The sequence below is a fragment of the Lynx canadensis genome, chromosome A2, assembly GCF_007474595.2.
Source record: "Lynx canadensis isolate LIC74 chromosome A2, mLynCan4.pri.v2, whole genome shotgun sequence".
In the NCBI taxonomy this organism is placed as follows: Eukaryota; Metazoa; Chordata; class Mammalia; order Carnivora; family Felidae; genus Lynx; species Lynx canadensis.
This window is the reverse complement of record NC_044304.2, coordinates 23395265-23414358: the sequence shown is the minus strand read 5'-3', so window position 1 is coordinate 23414358 and position 19094 is coordinate 23395265.

Genomic DNA, 19094 nt, shown 5'->3' with positions numbered 1-19094 from the left:
TACTTCGTGACCAGTTTGAGGGATACAGAGGGAAAGGTCAACTCTTGGCAAGTTTCACCTTGCTGCCTTTAGAAACAAGCCCCCCGCGAGGGGCAGCTGAGTGGCTCAGTCAGTTAAGTATCAGACTCTTGATTTCGGCTCAGGTCATGATTTCATGTTTCATGAGTTCAAGCCCCACATCGGGCTCTGCGCTGACAGCGTGGAGCCTGCTTGGGATTCTCTGTCTCCCTCTCTCTGTCTCTGCCTCTCCCCCTGTCATGTGTGTGTACTCTTTCTCTCTCAAAATGAATAAACAAACAAACAAACAAACAAACATTTAAAAAAAAGAAACAAGCCCCCCTAATGTAAGCTTTACTATACACAGTGTGATACAGGCATGCAGATAGAATTAACAATAGGTCCAGTATGCAACTTATGTTTTCCGGTGGACCATAGACATGGGTTGTGAGCCATTTTGATCTTTGGGGCTATAGCTTATAGTGGCATTTCCCTTTTGCCTCCTCACTCCTTACCCTCTGGAACCACCCCTTTACTTCCAACCAGACTTTTCTACTTATGTGACCCCACAACACCTCGTTATGTTGGTGCTAGACAAAGAGGGGAGGTTGGCCTTCTGTGGCTTTCCTTCATAGCCAAGTCCAACATACATTCTGATTCTCCTCACCCCTATACCATATGGCTTTCTTTTCAAACTCCATGTCCAATCAACTGAATGGAGTATTCCCAGCCTTCTTGATTACATATTCACATCAGTAAAAAAAAAAAAAAAAACAATTAAGCAATCAGTCAGTCACTGGTCAATACCCATCATATATATATGGTTATTTGTAAATGTGTGTATTTTCTTTCCTCACTGCTAAGTAGAGTCCTGGTTCAAGTCCTGGGACTAGAGTCCTGGTTCAAGTCCTGGGACTTGAGTCCTGGTTCCAGTCTTTGCTGACTTTGATCATAAGCAAACTAGAAGAACCCTCTCTGTGTCCCGGGTTCCCCAATGGTGAACGTATAGAATAATAGCACTTACCTAATAGGATTATTGTGAGGATCAATTAAGTCAATATGTGTGAAATGCACAAAGTCAGTGCTAATCGTTAGTGCTTCTTTTTATTATTTCACATCATGGCAGGGTTCATTGCCAACAACAGGGAAATAGGGGAGTTACTTCCTTCAGAGGTTTGGGACAGTGTGTTTCTGGTGTTACCACTGCAAGAAGAGATTCACCGCAAAGGAGCCACAGTGAATTATCCCATGGAGTCCTTGTGATGCATGGAGGTAAAGGGCTGGCACTCTTGACCCATGAGGCATTGTGGAGACAGAAACTGGGAGCCTAAGCAACTCTGCATTTCCTCCTGGAAAAAAGCATTTCATACTCTGCCCTATCAGCCCACCAAACAAGACATAGTGTAACCTTAACTATGATCCTAGCTGGGAAGGTGAGGCTAGAGACCCAGAGTCAGGGTGGAGGGAGCAGAGACAGTAAGATCTTCTGGATTAGTTGGCAGTGGTCAGTTCTGGGCTCTCAGTCCCCTCCAGAGACTCTGTTTGAGGTGAGCGTGACCTGGGCTTGAGGGATAAGATCCTTAGAGGACTGTTATTTGAATCAAGTAAGAGGCTGTAAATGAAGGTGCAAAGTCCAGAGCAGGGGGGGTGGTAACCTGACTCTAAAACACAGCGAAGTGTCTAGCAATGGCATTAGTAGATGGCCCATGGATCCCTGTTGTGTAAGCAGTTATCATAAAGAACAGAGCTGGGAGTGGTAAACTGACTCCATAGCCCTGTACAGTGTCTAGCAATGGACTTTAAATAGTCCATAGATTCACTAACATGGTAAGCAATTATTTGTGTGTTTGAGTTGTGTATCTCAAAAATGGCTAGGACCCATGGTGATGAAGAACTGTGCAGATTTAAGGTAGGGATCTCTTTCAAGGCATGCTTTTTAAAAGATAGGGGATAGAGTTGTTTGTTTGTTTCTAAATCATAAGATAACATTGGATTATCTCACCAAGCAGTGGAACTTTAATCAAAACATTGACTAAGATGTAATACAAGAAGAAATGTAATATTCTAGAAATTAAATAGAGCATCATCCCAATATTGTGCAGGCTGTCTTATACCACTCTCCAATCTGCAAGATAGTGTGTTTTTTTGGCCTCAAAAAAAAAATGTTGTGTCCGTTCCCATGTTGCAATTTCTTCTGGAATTCAGTTTTAAAAGAAGACAAGCATTTATCTTATTGAACTATTAACACCATTTATCTCCAATTTATAAAATGTCTTCCTTTATCTACCTCCCTTCGGCAGTCATAGCTATCACCCCACAAACACACACATATCACAAGCTGAACTGCTGAACAAACTTATACAAAAAATGTCTGGGAGTTATAGAGTATTTTATCTGAAAGCTTTCCCTGTTGCATGTTGAGCATTTTTTACTATCTGGTTATTATATTTAGTGGTCATCTTAAATGACAGATCACTAGAATTGTAGTAATTGCCTATACCAGAAAAGATCAGACATCACTGGGAGGTTTCACATTTCATTTGTATCCATGTAATTGAGTGAAGTCATACAAAAACAGGGACGAACTATGTGTCCTTTGCTCCTCAGTGTGGACAGGGCTCTCGTCTCCAAATAGAAAATTCTTGCTTCAGAAATCAGTTAAGGGTTTGATCAATATTTGATTCAGAAGCTCGATTTAAACCTCATGGGATCGAGTGTACAAAATCATTTTAATGTATCCAAAACGCCTCCGGGTTATCCCGGGGGCAAGCGTTGTCCCTCCCGGGGGAAGCTGACCACTAGGCTTTCCAAGAGCAGCTCTTGCATTTCTCTTGGTGAAAAATTTGGCTTGACTGTTTCCCCAATAGCATCCCCTTTATGAAATGCAAATTCACACTCTCATTTCAAATCCAGGTGAATACTCAGCACATCGAATCACTTGTTTCAAGGCCAGGCATAGAGTAGCAACCTATCAAGTGATGACATCTTGTAGATGTATTGGGTCCCGAAAAGGTGTTTGAAACAAGAATCAAATTAAAAAATGAGTGGTTACATATGTGTAACCGATTGTGTTGCAAGCCATTAAGATGGAATGTGTTGAGGCCGCCATTTGCCTCCATTCCAGAGACCCTTTCTCTGCAAGTGTGAATGGAGGCCGGGCCATTTTCTTGGCTGTTTGGGTGGGAGATTGCCTGTTCCATTTGAATTGGGAGCAGGACTCAACTTGGAATTCCAGTCCAGGGTTCCCATTTGTGAGAAACATGATCGCAGAGGTAATTATTTGGCTGCTGAAATATTGCTTTTCAAACATGAGCCCTCCTTTTTTGTTCTTTTCCTTCTTCTTCTCTCTCTCTCTCTCTCTCTCTTTTTTTTTTTTTTACAAGATCTGTATCTATTTTATCTAAACCAGCAGTAGTCTTAGCAGCCATTTCTCTTCTCAGGGAGAAATGAACTATCAGTTTTTCTCAGGCTTGAGCATTCTCCCACCTGTCCTCAATTTAATGCACAAATGAAAGCACATAAATCTTTGTGACATTTTGGCATAAAGCGCCTAGTTCAGATGACTCCTTTAGGAAACTCTGAACCCAGGTGTTTGGTTTTTGCATAAACTTTGCAAAATGAGAATTGTAACGCGACTGTGTACACACACACACACACACACACACACACACACCTACACACACCTTCCCAAAAAAGTGGTCACATTTGAAATGTGGGGAGCTGAAGGGATGTAGGTGGGGGTAGGGGAATAACATGTGTGCAAACTTAATATATCTTTTCCTCACCTTAAGTTGGACCCAGACAGTTAAATTATAATTACAGCCCCATCTGGAGGGGGAGAAAGTACAGTCCTCAAGTGCTCCAAGCCTTAGCCATGGGTACTTTGTCAGGTAAAATAAACACACATCCCATTTTCACCCTGGGGTCAAACTCAACAAAGCCATGAAAGATGGGACACTCATCAAGGACCAGATTGTGAAATGGTCAGAATGACAGCAACAACAGGAAGAAGGAATAAAATGGTTGGTTACTTCTCTCAAGCCAGATGGCTCAGGAAGTCTGCTCACAGCTTACCTTAAAGGGATATAAATCCTCAGCAAAATGCATGGTGGATTGGTACTTCTGCCAAGTCTGGTGGGTGGGACGAGAAGGGGGCCTTCCTTGTCCAGAGAAATTAGTTCTGAGAAGGGCAATGACCCAGGCTGGGTCATGGTCTTCCCCGGAGTGTTTTAACTGGATCATCTTCTCCGGTCACAAAATGGTGAGGCTATAAAACACTTGGTGACTATGTTCCCTGCCCTGTGAAAGATGCCAGTCTTGAGAATGGAGGTGACACACAGAGAAGCAGAGAGGAGAGAGACAGAGAGAGTCCTGGGTGTATATGAGTCTATGGTTGCAGGCATCCTTGAGGCCAACTCATGCCATGGTTTCCATGATGTTCACAAACCAGTACATTCTCTCATTTTGCCAATCTAGCTCTGAGTGTCTGTCACCTGCTGTCCAAAGAGCCCAGTCTGAGACATCAATCAAAATGAAATTTATGAGAAGGTTGCATTTCTTTGATCTAATAGTATCAACGCTAACAATAATAACTGCTAACATTTACTGAGGACTTACTATGTGCCAAGCCCTATTCTAAGAATGTTATATTTACATATTATTTAATCCTCACAACCTCATGAGATAGATACAACTATTATCTATATTATACAGATAAGGAAATTGAGGCACAGAAAGGTTAAGAGACTTGTCCAAGGTCTCACAATTAATAGGAGGAATGAACTTCAAACCCAGGCCTCAGAGTCCACCCAGTCTTTTAACCATCTCCTACTCTACCTGTGTGCAAATCATAATGATGGCTCACACTGTCACTCACACCAACTTGCAATTCAGATACGTGTTCCTGAGCGAGAGAGGAGTGAAATTAAAGCCAGAGAGATCATGCCTAAATCTATACACAATTCTATCTATGCCATAGCCAAAATACCACAATTAACCGATCTCCTGTTTAATGGAGACTTTGAATTACTGTAGCCTTTTATTTTCCCATAAGTTTTTCCTTTTGTTTCTTTGAAAATTGTGTGTGTGTGTCTTAGGGGAAGACGTTGTATATGAATGCGCATGAATGAATGAATGAATGAATGAATGAATGAATGAATGAATGAATGAATGAATGAAAGAAATTGATAACACGTGGATCCTCTGTGGTTCACTTAGTGGTCCTCTGACTTGAGGGGGCATCAGAAGCTTGTTAAAACCCAGATTGCTGTTTCCTGATTTGGTTTCTGATTTAATGGTTCTAAGCTGAGTTAGAGGATTTGCCTTTCTAACAAGTTCCCAGGTGATGCTCATGTTGCTGATCTGGGGACCACTGACCTATGGCAACTGCAGCTGACTGATTTGTAAACATGTATGAAACCACCGGTCAATTCAATAAGATGAATCAGCCAATTTGGTTATTTAGGTACATTACTGATAGTTTAGCCTAACTGGTTTGTGTTCCAAAATGGGCAGATCAAGGTGAACACATTTTAGGAGTACTGAGATTAATAAAATGGCATATGAAAGTATTTGACATTTATATAGGCAAGGAAAATATTAAACTATTATCTTTTTATCTAATAACTTATTATATAAAAATAACTTGAGGTGGTGTATTTGCTATATGTTGTCTAACAGAAATCATAGCTCTTCGTCACTATGATTGGTGCCAAGTGGTTGTAAAAGGCTTTTGTATGTGGGTACTTCCTAGTATGTGATTGTCTGCTTGTTTTCACCTGCAGCTCCTCGCAAGCATACAACAAGGAATGATCTCACTGGTAGCATCCTTTGTGTTAGCATATACTTGTCATGAACATAAGTTTTGGTGAGCTGAGCTGATTGATGTCCTCTTCCTCTCTTAATTTGAATTATTTTCTTTAAACAGACCAAAAGATAGGTTTGATCCAGAATTATGATGAATTGTGTCCTGGGGAGACAAATATATCTTCGGGGATATCAGGCGAACTACAGGCACCTACTTTTTAATGCAAACCTCCAGTATGAGGGGTGCCTGGGTGACTCAGTGGGTTAAGTGTCCTACTTCGGTTCGGGTCACGATCTCACAGTTTGTGGGTTCGAGCCCCGTGTCAGGCTCTGTGCTGACAGCTCAGGGCCTGGAGCCCACTTGGGATTCTGTGTCTCCCTATCTCTCTGCCCCTCCCTTGCTCATGCTCTGTCTCTTAAAAATGAATAAACGTTAAAAAAAAATTAAAATACACTCCAGTTTGAAAATTTCCTCTCCTGAAGTGTTTCTTAGAGCCATCAAAGGTGTCCCGAGTGTACTTACGAATTAGTCTAACTGAACAAAAAAGACACGAAGCCAAGGAATATGTTAAGGAAAATTTGCTTTTTAAAAGAAATTATTATTATTTGTTTATGAGAGAGATTGGCCTGTAGTTTTCTTTTATAATGGCCTCGTCATGTTTTGGTGTCAGGGTTATCCTGACCTCATAAAATGAGTTTAAAAATGTTCCCTTTCTTTTAACTCTGAAAGAGTTTACATAAAATTGCTATTATTTCTTATTAAGTGTTTGGAAGACTTCACCCTTGAGACCATCTGAGCCTGGAGTTTTCTTTGTAGGAAGGTTTTTAGTTAAAGCTTTAATTTCTTTAACAGATTTCTTATTTCTTCTTGTGTTAGTTTTAATAAGTTGTGTCTTATAAGAGTTGTATCCATTTCATCTAATTTGTCTAATTTATTTGCATGATCTTTTCATGTCTATATAATCTGCAATAATGTGGCTTTTTAAAATCCTGGTATCAGTAATGTGTGTTCTCTCTCTTCTTTTTTTCTTGATCAGTTTTGCTAATTGAACAAAGGTCTATCAACTTATTTTTTCAAAGAATAACTGGCTTTGTTAGTTTCTCCTTTTGTGTATCTTTGTCTATTTCTTTGTGTTCTGCTTTCGCTTCTATTATTTCCTTTCTTTTACTTTCTTTGAGTTTAAGTTGTTAATCTGTTTATTGAATGGAAGCTTAGGCAATTTATTTTCACGGTTCTTTTCTAATGTATGTATTTAAAGCCACAAATTTACCCCTAAACACTTGTCAAGCTATATCCCCCACATTGTGATATGCCACATGTCATTATTCAGTTCAAAATATTTTCCGATTTTCATTTTAATTACTTTTTCAACTCATAGGTTCTATGGGATCGGGTTGCTTAATTTCCAGGCATTTGGAGGTTTTCTAGTTATCTTTCTACTATTGATTTCTAGTTTAACTGCACCGAAGTGGAACACATACTCCTTTGATATTTGTTGAGATTTGCTTTTGGCTCCAGCATATGGTCTATTTTGGTGAATGTTCTATATACACTTAAGAAAGAATCTGTATTCAGGAGTTATGGAGTGTAAGAGTTTTAGATCTATTTAATTAGTGAAGTTGGTAAGAATCTACTTCTTGAAAAAAGTAAATGAAGTTATTTCCCAAAGTTTAAGGGGTAAGAGAGCCATATTTACTGAGTTTTTATTCCTGGAATTACACCCATCAGCAACAAATCATGGATATTTGTCTCCCTTCCATCTGACTGCTCAGTGTTGCTATCTTGATGTGTAAGGAGAACTTCAAATTAATATGCCTTAAAAAGAACTCCTGATTTCCTCTTCAGATCTGCTCCTTTTCCTGTCTCCCCATCTCAGTAAATGTGCCCAGGTGCTCAGGCTGGAAACAATAGAAATTGTCACTGATTTCTCTCTTCCTCATACAGTCCTGTCTTCACCAGGAGGTTCTGTTCCCTCTGCTTTAATATAAAGATTTTAAATCTCTAATGGGATTGCTCCTTGTGACCCACTCTAAGCCCCTGCCATTTCTTTAGAGGATATTAGAGTAGTAACTTCCTCATGGGTCAGTCTGGGCTTTTTCTTTTTTTCTCTTCTCCCTTCTCCACAACCAGACCCTGCCACCTCTTGCACCAGGACACGCAGCCTCTATTTCTCCTGTAGCAATTACAGGCATTTTCAAAAAGGAAATCAGATCAAATCACTTCCTTGCTAGAAAACAAAGAAACAAATGTATATAATTAAAAGGTTTCCCCTCACACTTAGAATCAATTATCAAATCCTTACTAGGACCTATGAGGCCCTTGGTGACATGGCCGTTCCTCCATCTTGAAGCTAATTTCTTCCCCCTCTTGCCTTGCCCAGGGCTCCAGCCTCAACAGCTCTCTCGTGCTTGGAACATGTCTAGTTCATTTTCGCCTCAGAGCCTTGGCCCTTGCTCCTCCCTCTTCGCAGAATGCACTTGCTCCAGATCTTGACACAATTCATTCTTTCATTTCCTCTGTGTCTTGGCCAATGGGTCACCACCCTCTTCAATATCCAACCTGCCTCCTCTAGGTTGTCACTTGTTCTCCAGTTCTTCCAAATAGAATTTTCTTCCTAACACTTAGTAATACCTCTTGCTACTTGGGGGTTTATTTCTTAATCGTGTTTCTCTGTCTTCTGCACTAGAATATTCCAGGCGGTCAGTATCAACTTGGTCTGTTATCGCTGAAACCCAACCATGTAAACCAGTGCCTGATACATAGCAAAACTTCAGCAAGTACTCTTGGTTGGATGAATGTAGAGATGGACACGTGTAGGATCAATGTTTAACGGAAAAAAAAAAAACCTCTTTTACATCCATTTATATGTACTGATTAAGTTCATACTCCTTTAGATAACATGAGCTTATTCCTGTTCTAATTAGAAGGTTGGTTTATAAAAGGTTAAACTTCTTAAAATAATCTGTGGATTTTAATGTTTCTAATTCAGGTGGGAGTTAGTCACCAGTTAGTTTGAGTTGGTTTTCTTAAGTTTCTTAAGAGACTATGTGCATAGACATTCATTTCAGAAACACAAGTAAAGAGAATGTACCTAACCCCTGAGTAGACTGGATGGGTTTTTTTTTGGGGGGGAGGGGGGTTTAGGGGAAGTTGTTCCTTCTGTTTTCTGTATAACTTTGTGTACATTACTATCTGTCCACCACCATCAGCAGGATGGGCTCGGCCTTTATGAACATTACCACAACCCTATAAACCAAGCACGGATGTTTCCATTTTCCAAGTGTACAGATTAATTCAGAGAGATAATAGATGTAAGCTGGCATAGCTGGAAAGTTACAGGCCAAGACTTTGATTGCCATCTCTCTGTCCCCAACATTGGTGCTCTTTCTGCTGAGATACGTATTGCCTCTCTTTTTTTATGTTGATTATGAAAATAACCCCAAGATAATATTTAGGAGTTAAGGGTAGAGACTTCCTGCATATAAATACTTGGGTCTCATGTAGTAACTTGCCCATCGCTTTTCATTATGACTAGGCAGGCCTAGAGTTTAGAATTTTCCTTCTTATGTGTCCTTATGCCTTCCCCTTTTCTGTGTACCTCACTAAATTTCTGCCAGCCTAGTGGAAGAAACAAGATGTTTCCAATTATTTTCATCACTCAAGTACAGTTGTGCAATGGATGGTTCTCATCTGATTGTCATTGTGTGATGCTGCTTCAGACCAGAAAGCCCTTTGGGATCTTGTCAGATGTCAGTGGTCCCTATTATCACATAGTGCGTGCTTTTACTAAATTCAAGAATTTGTTCAAATGTTCCTTCCCCAGAGAAGCCTTTTCTATCATCAGCACCTTCCCCTCTATTGCCTCGTCTTACTGTATTTTTGTTCATAGCTCCTATTGCTAAGTGACCTTCTATTACACTCTTTTAAAAACTATCTTTCTCAGGGCACCTGGGTGGCTCAGTCAGTTAAGTGTCCGACTTCAGCCTAGGTCATGATCTTGCCATTCCCGAGTCTGAGCCCCGCATCGGACTCTGCGCTGACAGTTCAGAGCCTGGAGCCTGTTTCAGATTCTGTGTCTCCCTCTCTCTCTGCTCCTTCCCCACTCATACTCTGTCTCTCTCAAAAAATAAACATTACAAAAAAAAAAAAAACTATCTTTCTCTTCCACAAGAAGAAAATAATTTCCGTGAGGACAGTGACTTGGTCTAATCCCCACTGTCTTCCCAGGGCCTAGGATAGAACCTGGCACATGAAAAGGCCCCGAGAGACTATTTATCAAATAAATGAATGATGCCTCCACCCTCTGACCACAAGACTACACTGAGCTCCATATGGAGGTGGAGATTCATATTTCTGGCTTCAAGGCATTGCATAACTACACAGAATCACTTCATAATAATGCCTTTATTCTGTGGTCATTAATTGACATAAATCAGTCAAGCTGGGGATCAAGTTTCCTAATCTGACCTGCTAGATAAAATAATCTTATTCTAAATACATGTTCTCAGCAATGTCAGAACAGGTTAGAATGATGACTCTCAAACTTTGCTCCTTCCAGTTGCTGGTGTTCAATAGAGGTGAGCCTCAGAAACACCTAAGAAATAACCACCTTTAAATGTTATGATGGTTGTCTTCTCCCAATGCAGAGGATGTATTGCTGAATATCATTTTCTTAATTGCTGAACATTAATCTTAATGTTTTCTTAATTGCTGAGAATTCTCCTCTCTCACAAATTCTATTTAAATATCTACCTGTTTCAGTTACCGATTCAATAGCAGCAAATACAATTTCTGAAAGAACTCCGAAAGGTCGAGGTACATGTATTTTGACCACATGGTATTTCTGAGGAAGTTTGTTCAGGCCCTGGGAAGGCAGCAGTAAATGAGATTAAGTCCCTGCCCTCATAGATATCATTTCAATCCTGTTGGAGAGAATGACAGTTTTTCAAAAAGTACAATATTTAGGGTTGAGTTGTGAAATCGCATATCCGTAACTAGCCATCGTTTTAGCTAGAAAGATTGTTCCTAGGTCATGTGCTGGAAAAAATGGTATCAGTATTTCCTGGGGTTCTCTAGAGAGATCATAACTTCCAGATGTTCTTTTCCTGAATATGTTGGGGAGCACTCATGTAAAAAAGGGGTCTCTTCAGCCCTGGGCTCTGCTGTTCTAAGCCGGGTGGTTGGGATTCATGATGTCGACCCTGCTGTGGGTATTTTAGCTACAAATTTCACCAAACCCCTGTTGCATATATTTGTTTACTCAGTCTGTAATAAATAGCTCAATCTACAGAGATTTCATCTGAATACAAACAGTCCCAGCCTTCAGAAGACTCTCCAGCAAAGCTCTGGGAGTGCGTGTGTATTTTGGAGTAATCATCTCCAGGCAACACTGGTCGGTCCTAGAAGTTGTCATTGCTGTCATCTTCCTGAGAAATTCTCCATCCTTTTGAATGCTCATAAATGGGCATTTTCATGCAGAGTACATCATTTTGAATTGAATTTCAATAACTCTTCCAGTGGCTGCCTGCCAGCCTGACAACGTCCGTCCTTGTGAAATGAGCCTCAGTGAGTCTGTTTGGAAGCATGTTGGCTTTGGTTTTAGCAACAGACGAGGCTGAGTCCAGAAAATATTTTGTGATATTTATTTTTATAGCATGAATGAGCAAAACATTCAAGAAAGTGCTGATGGGTCTCTAATTCTCAAACTCTAGCTTAGAAAATAGAAATTCGGATTCTCCATTTTACCTCCCAGCCCCACCCCATTCCTCCTTTTTTTCCAATGGGGGCTGATCTTGCTGGCTTTGGCAGAAGCAGGGATGTGTTGAAATGCTCTAAATTACAGTTAATGTGATATGATTCTGTTTATCCTTGTCCAACACTGTTGAACCTACCAATTTTTCCCTTCTTGGCGTCCCATGAATTAAGGCAACCAGAGGATAGCCAGTTGGAAGACTGGGCCATTTTCTTTTTCAGTCAGAGTAAAAGACAAGCACAACTGATGAATGCTGGCCCTAAAAAAAAGGATTTTTCACTTTGACAAGATGTTCAGAAAAAGCCCAAGATACTGCCCTATTTACTTCTGAAGGAAAAGGGCTATGTTCTGGGATGTGAGGAACTGAAAGCATGACTTAATTTCCAAGGGGGGATTCACACCAATAAAGTTTAAATGGAAATGTTGAGGGCTTCACAAGTATGAACTGAATACTAAAGAGACAGCTGCCATCTTTGAATTTTCTCGTTCAGAACTGGAAGGATCACCTCAAGCAGATAGTCACTGGTGGGGTCTGACTGCCTTACATTTGGCTTATAAAGAGCACTGTACCTTCGAGAGCAAGCATCTTGAACATAAGTGACTCAGGCACCGACTGTCATGGTGCTAAGTGGCCAGTGTGACTAAATTATTCAGCTGCCAACCACTGGGTTTGTTGGTAAGATATGGAATTTATCAGATTTTTATTAGAAGTCAGAGAATTGGTAGAGTTTTGCTTTCATGTCAGTTGATGTTTTGAGAAGGGATTGTACTTAGAGCTGTGGAATTCTTTTGGGAGAAGGTTAAAAAAAATCCACATATGTGGTCAAAACTAATAATCATAAAAGAAGAAAAGGTCCAAACTGAGCATTTTCAGATCTGACTTGCTTTGACCGTTTCACAATCCAATTTCGGTTTGATTAAATGAACAAGAGGGAATGGCGATGGTTTTAAAGAACAGTGGAGAAAATTTTAGGGAAAAATCCATTCTATCCTATAGTTAATAATTGGCTTTAAAAATGTGTAAGAGGTGGTTAGGAAAATGTGATGTGGATGTAAGAAAAGAGGTCAGGGATTAGCACTTTAGGGTTTTCTAAAGCAGGGACCTATGCTATCTTGTGTGCTTAGAGAGAAATGACCAGTCCTCCAACTCCCCTCTCCCCTCCACACAAGTTTTCTGTGATGGTTCTGATGACTCAAATTCTTTACATTTGGGTGGTGACTTGCATATTTGCATATATTCAATGAACAAGCAGAGAACTTCACAATTTGCCAAATGCCGTTTTAGGCGCTTTGCAAATATCAATCCAGCTAAATCCTCATGACCGGCCCAAGAGTTAGGTGCTCATATTTTCATCTTGCCACCATTTCCATGGGGAAATAGAAGCACCTGGTGGTTAAACAACTTCATTCACCTATTGAAGCTCTCACAGCCTCACCGCACACTCACGGAGCCCTTACTGAGCACAGACACTGAACCAGGTGCTGGAGGCTCCAGAGGACTGTGACTTAGCCCCACCTTCAAAGCATTTTTGGAATGGTAGAGAACAGGCTTCTAAATAAGAACTCATGCTAGAAAATGGTAAGAGAGTGATAAAACTATGTGTAAAGTTCTCTCCCTGACATAGCAGCAGCTTGATGCACCGCTAGCATGGACTACTTTTGCTTGTGTGATGCCGTTCTTCAGCCATGCCACGTATTATTTCCTCTACTCTGACATTAACCCAAAGGGGTATTCATTTTTCAACCAATACCCACTGAGTGTCAGTCCTAGAAGAGGCACAGTGTCTATGGTTATGAGACTTGAGTCTAGTCAGAGAGACAAACGTTCATCAAATATCGCAAAATATCAATGAGATGGGACGACTGTGGTAAGTGCTACCAAAAAAGTGACAGAGCTAGAGGAGTGCACCCTGGAGGCGTGGGGGGGGGGGGAGGGTTGATCTCTCAGAGAAGGCAGAGGGGGCTTCTCTGAGGTTGTGACCATCTGAAGGACGAAGAGGAATTAAACAGGTGAGATGCGGGAAGTATTCCAGCAAGAGGGAGAAGGACAGTGTGCAGAGAACTGGATGAGCTTGAAAGCAAGTCAGGAGAATGTGGTACGATGTGAGCAGGAGAGGTCAGCCCCAGAAGGCCCTTAGAAGCCATGTGGGGAGGGATGTCATCCTCACCACAGCACTGAGAAGCCATTGGAGTGTGTGGCATCTGGAGGGGCACAGTGCTGATGGGCATTTTAAAAGATGGCTTTGGCTGCATTGTAGAGGGTGCATTATAGTGAGCCCAGGATGCATTATAATAGATTAGCTACTAATCTATTATAATTATCAGATACTAATCTAGATAATATTGGAAAGAGATACTAGCATGGTGGCTGTGGAAATGTACAAAAAGGCAAAGACCTGAGAGATACTTTGAAGGTCAAACTGACAGGCTTGCCCTGTGATAGATATGGGAATTATTGGAGGATGAACCATTTTACAGATGGGAAAGCAATGAAGAGAGAGATTGATTAACTCTCTCAAGGACGTGGAACTGCTAGAAGAATCCATCTTCAGAGCCCTTGGGCTGCTGAGGGAGTACTTTTACTCTTTGTTCTTTGAGAACAAAGAAGAGGGGACTAGGAACCTTGGCTGGGGAAGCTGAACCAAATTCTAAGAAGGAAAGAATATTTGATCTGGGTTTTGCAGTATGAGTGAGGGACAGAAAATGAGGCATTTGGGACAGAGGAAATTGTGTAAAAGCAAGATAAGGGGACTTTGAGGGGTGAAGAAAACTCTATCTTGATTTTGGTGGTAGTTACAAGAGTGCTTACATTCATCACAACTCACCAAACTGCACTTAAAGCGGGTCTGTTTAATAAACATTCTTGGTGCTTAGGCCTTGATCTCTAATACCTTTGTCCACTGAAAGGAACCAGGGTTCTTCAAAGACATGGCTGCTTCTGGGACTGGAAATGGTTTGTGTAAGATGAGCCTGGAACATTTTGTTGTCTTAGAAAGTAAAGAAGTGATTAAAAAAAAAAAAAAAAAGGCAGGCATATTACAAAGGAATTATAGCTGACTTGAAGGGGTTCTGTTGGCCAAATCTGGGAAATTTGGGGCACCAAAATAATTAAGGATGGTAATGAATTATAAATCATGGAGAAAAACAGGAAAATGGGAGTCTGTGCTACTAATAAATACATAAATGGGGGAGGAGAGAAGACCTTATTTACAAAAGAAGGCTGAATGTGGGCTGGTATATGCGGAGAGGGTGCTGGGAGTTGGGAAATCATTACTTTGCATCCTCTGTGATAAAGTTTTGTTCATTCAAGAATCATCAAAGGGCACAACTAAATCCACAGGGATATTTTGATGAGGAGCAGGATATTTGAATGATCTCAGAATCTTTCCGTGAATTGCTTAGGAGTTAGTTGCAAGGGACAAAGTAGTGAGTATACAGTGGAGACACTGGATAATGTTTTGGGTGATTAACACGAGCATCCACAATAAGGCGGATGTGATTGTGTGTCTCCAGATGTAATATTCATATCCATAGTTCTGGTTGTTGAATTGAAATAGGATTAAAGCAAAGGATATCAAGGTGTAAGTTCAGATGAAAGGGAAGACAATAGCCAATGAATTTATTTTAAAAAAAATGCTCATCCTAGTAATCAGGAAAATGCAATAAAAGCAATGCAGTATTGATTTTTTTCAGACTTCTATTAAATGACCAATGATTTGGAAAGGGCATGGAGACAAGTGGAAATTTTCATTCGGTTTGCATGAGTGTAACTTGCTAAATCTTTTTAGAAGCTAATTTAGTGCTATTTATCTATGGTAAATATCCTTACCCTTGGGGCAACTTCAGGTCTAGGACTTGATCCTAGAATACTCCACTAATTATATGCAGAAGAACATTTGTTCTAGTGTTGTTTGTGATAGAAAGCAATTAGCAACTGTACCAATTATCTATTGCTGGATATAAAATGTAGTGGCTTAAAACAACACACATTTAGTATCTCGGTTTCTGTGGATCTGGAATCCAGGCACAGCTTAGCTGGCCCTCTGCTTCAGGGCCTCTCACAGGCTGCAATTAAGGTATTGGCTAGGACTGGAGACTCATCTGAGACTCCAATAAGGAAGGATCCGCTTCCAAACTCACATGGTTGTTGGCAGGATTCCGTTACTTGTGGGCTGGTGGCCAGAGGCTGCCCTTAGTTCCTTGCCATGCAGGCCTCTCTATAAGCCAGCAAAAGAAAAGAGTCTGCTAGCAAGAGTCAAGTTGCAATCTCTTCTAACCTAATCATCTCATCTCCTTTGACGTCTCCTCTCCTTTGCTTTATTCTGTTGATTAGGAGCAAATCACTGGGCCAACCCACAGTCAAGGCAAGACAATTATTACACAGGGGCACAAATACCAGATCACAGGGGACCATCTCAGAGTCTGCCCACCATTATGCCCAAATGTCCAACAAGAAAGACTAAGGTTTAATAATTCATTGCAGTGCCACACCATGGGAAACTCTTCAGTAGTTAATAAGAATGGTGTCTGTCGCTATGTGTGTGCACAGGCTTGGAGAGATTTCCCAAACCTATTGCTAAGGGGATAAAGCAAACAAAGCTATTTTTCCAAAATGCAACATGGTTATGTGCACATATACATGCATCCAGATGCAAAGGGAGAAGCTTGGGAGGAGGCAAATCCAATCCATCGATGGCTGTTACCACTGAAAAGAGATGTGGGTTCAGGGTGGAGGTGGGGAATAAGGAGCAAGTTTCTCATTTTATTCATCAGACTTATTTATTGTTTGAGGGTTTTTCTTTTCATAGTGGGAATATATTTGTGTATTGTGTATTTGTTTCTAAAAAAGAACTTGTACTGGGAAGCTGGGGCTTGGGTCCAAGAGCATTAACTTTTGAAAGTGTAGCATGCTATGCATCCGTGTGTCCCAGCAGTGCCTGTTTATTGTGCATGTTCTAAAGGTTTGCTCAGTTTTCCATCACAGCTTTTTCTCAGATGTTTGTGACTATGCTCACAACAAGGAGGCTAATAAGGGCTCTGTTGTCCCAGACCCGGGAGCTGCTCTGGAAATACGCAAGTAAGGAGGCAATGAGCTGGCAGCTGGATCCTATCGAACACTCTTCTTTCCCAGACACAAAGGAAGAACCACAGTAGCCACCCAGAGCGTAGCCTGGTGCTGTGGGCACTTCTGGGAGGCCACAGGACGGGATGTGGGACAAATAGTCCCTGTTGTGGTTTGTCTTTTTGTCGGTTCCACGACCCACGTTATCATCAGAAGATGAGCCCAGGCTCCCGCGGTGGAGGCGCAGTTTAAGAGCCATCACTTGCCGGTGACCTTGGGCCAGCTTTCTCATCCCTTTGTACCCCCGTGGCCTCATCTGTAAAATGGTGATGGTGATCATCCTGCTATCCAAGTTTTGCTGTGAGGATTAAATGAGCCAGTACAGCCGAGGCCCTTGGCTTAGTGCCCAGAACATGTTAGGCATTCCAGGAAGGTTAGCAGCTGCTCTTGTTGATGTTGTTGTTTATGGTTATCAACAAAACTTGGCATTTACTAAAAACTGGGTTCCCGTTCCTAGCTCTGTGATAAGTGCTTTCCATGCTTTATCTCATGGAAGCTGCCCAACTTTCCAGGGTGGAAGCCACCCTAATCTCCCTATTTTGTAGACACAACTCTGAGGCTCAGAGAGGTGAAGGTCATTCCCCAAGTTCACAGACTGGGAAGCAGCGATGCCAAGATTTGAACTCAGGTTTGTGTGCCCTGGAAGCGTCCCTTGACAGCAGTTCTCCGTTTCTTCCTGAGAACCATATTATTTTGCTCTTAGGCTGTGAGGAAAGGTCCTTCAAGCACTAGAGAGCTTCGGGATGGACCAGAGCACTTAGGAGAGGACTAGACGGGAATCTCTGCTGTAGAGATACAACAGAAACATGAGGAGAAATGGATGCATGAACAGTTGATGTGGGATTGGTTGGGAAACCAACCAATCAAGGAGATCAAAAAGTAAATAAAGATCAATTGAATTTGACTTATACATTTAGCATGCTTGATGTGTGTATATACAAAATATTTGCACGGAACAGAGAATACCCATTCTTGTCACACAGATGGAATGTTTACAAAAATTAACTGAGATTTCCCCTTTCATCTGTTGGTGGAGAGGCAATGCCACAAAAATATAAGACTTCAGGGAGAACCACTCAAAATGAACTTTCTAGAGTATGCCTACTGCATTCGGTGTGAACTTCCAGATATGTTTACATATACATGTCTTGTTTCATTTTAATGAATAATGAAAATACCACCTTCATTTTACCTCTGAGGCAACCAAGGGCCAGATAATAATCTACCAAAGGCACACCATTTGCAAATCACGGCACTGAGTAGGAAACCACAGGGGGCTTCCTTGTTTGGAGGTATAGCAGCTTTTTTCTTTCCATGTTTCATGTCTGCTCAGGAGTCAGAGGTTCAGGGAGATTGTAATGGAAAAAGTTTCTTTTTTTAATATATTTTTAAATGTTTATTTTTAGAGAGAGGGAGAGAGAGAGAGAGAGAGAGAGAGAGAGAGAGAGAGAGAGAGAGTGAGTGGGGGAGGGGCAGAGAGAAAGGAAGAGAGAGAATCCCAAGCAGATTCTTTGTTGTCAGTGCAGAACCTGACAAGGGGCTCAATCCCATAAGCGTGAGATTATGACCTGAGCCGAAATCAAGAGTCAGACGCTTAACCAGCTGAACCACCCAGGTGCCCCTATGGAAAAAAAGTTTCTTGAAGTTTTCCAGATACCCTTCTTTTCCTCAAACAAGTTTGAAATAAAGCTTCAGACTTTTTTGAAATGCAAGCCTGATGATCAAAAAGACAATGACAAGTGTTAGCAAGGATGTGCAGGTGAAACCCTTTTACATTGCTGGGAAGAATGTAAAATGGTGCAGCCACTTTGGAAAACAGTTTGGCAGGTCTTAAAAATGTTAAACATGAAGGTAACATATGACCCAGAAATTCCCCTCCTAAGTATCTACACACATCCGTGCAAAAACTTGTACAAGAATGTTCACTACAGCATTACTCGTAACAGCCAAAAAAAGAAACAACCCAAATGTCCATCAACTGGTAAATGGGTAACAAAGGAGGTATATCCGTACAAGAGATTAAAAGGAATAAAGCACTGGTACATGTTACAAAATGGACAAGTTGAAAATATGCTAAGTCAAAGAAGCCACTCACAGAAGATCAGATATCGTACAAGAATGCTTACATGAAACGTCCTGAAAAGGCGAATCCATAGAGATTGGTTGCCTAGGGTTCTGGGATGGGCAAACGGGCATGACTGCTGATGTGTGCTGTGCATGGGGTTTCTTTGTGGGGTAGTGGGCAGCGTCTAAAATCAGATGATGATGACGGTTGAACAAATGGAATGCACCAAAACCTACTGAATTGTTCACCTAAAAAAAGGCAAATTTTATGGTATGTAAATTACATCTCAATAAAGCTGTTAACACCAACACAAAGGAATGTCAGCCTGACTTGCCAGGATGCCTTGCCTTCT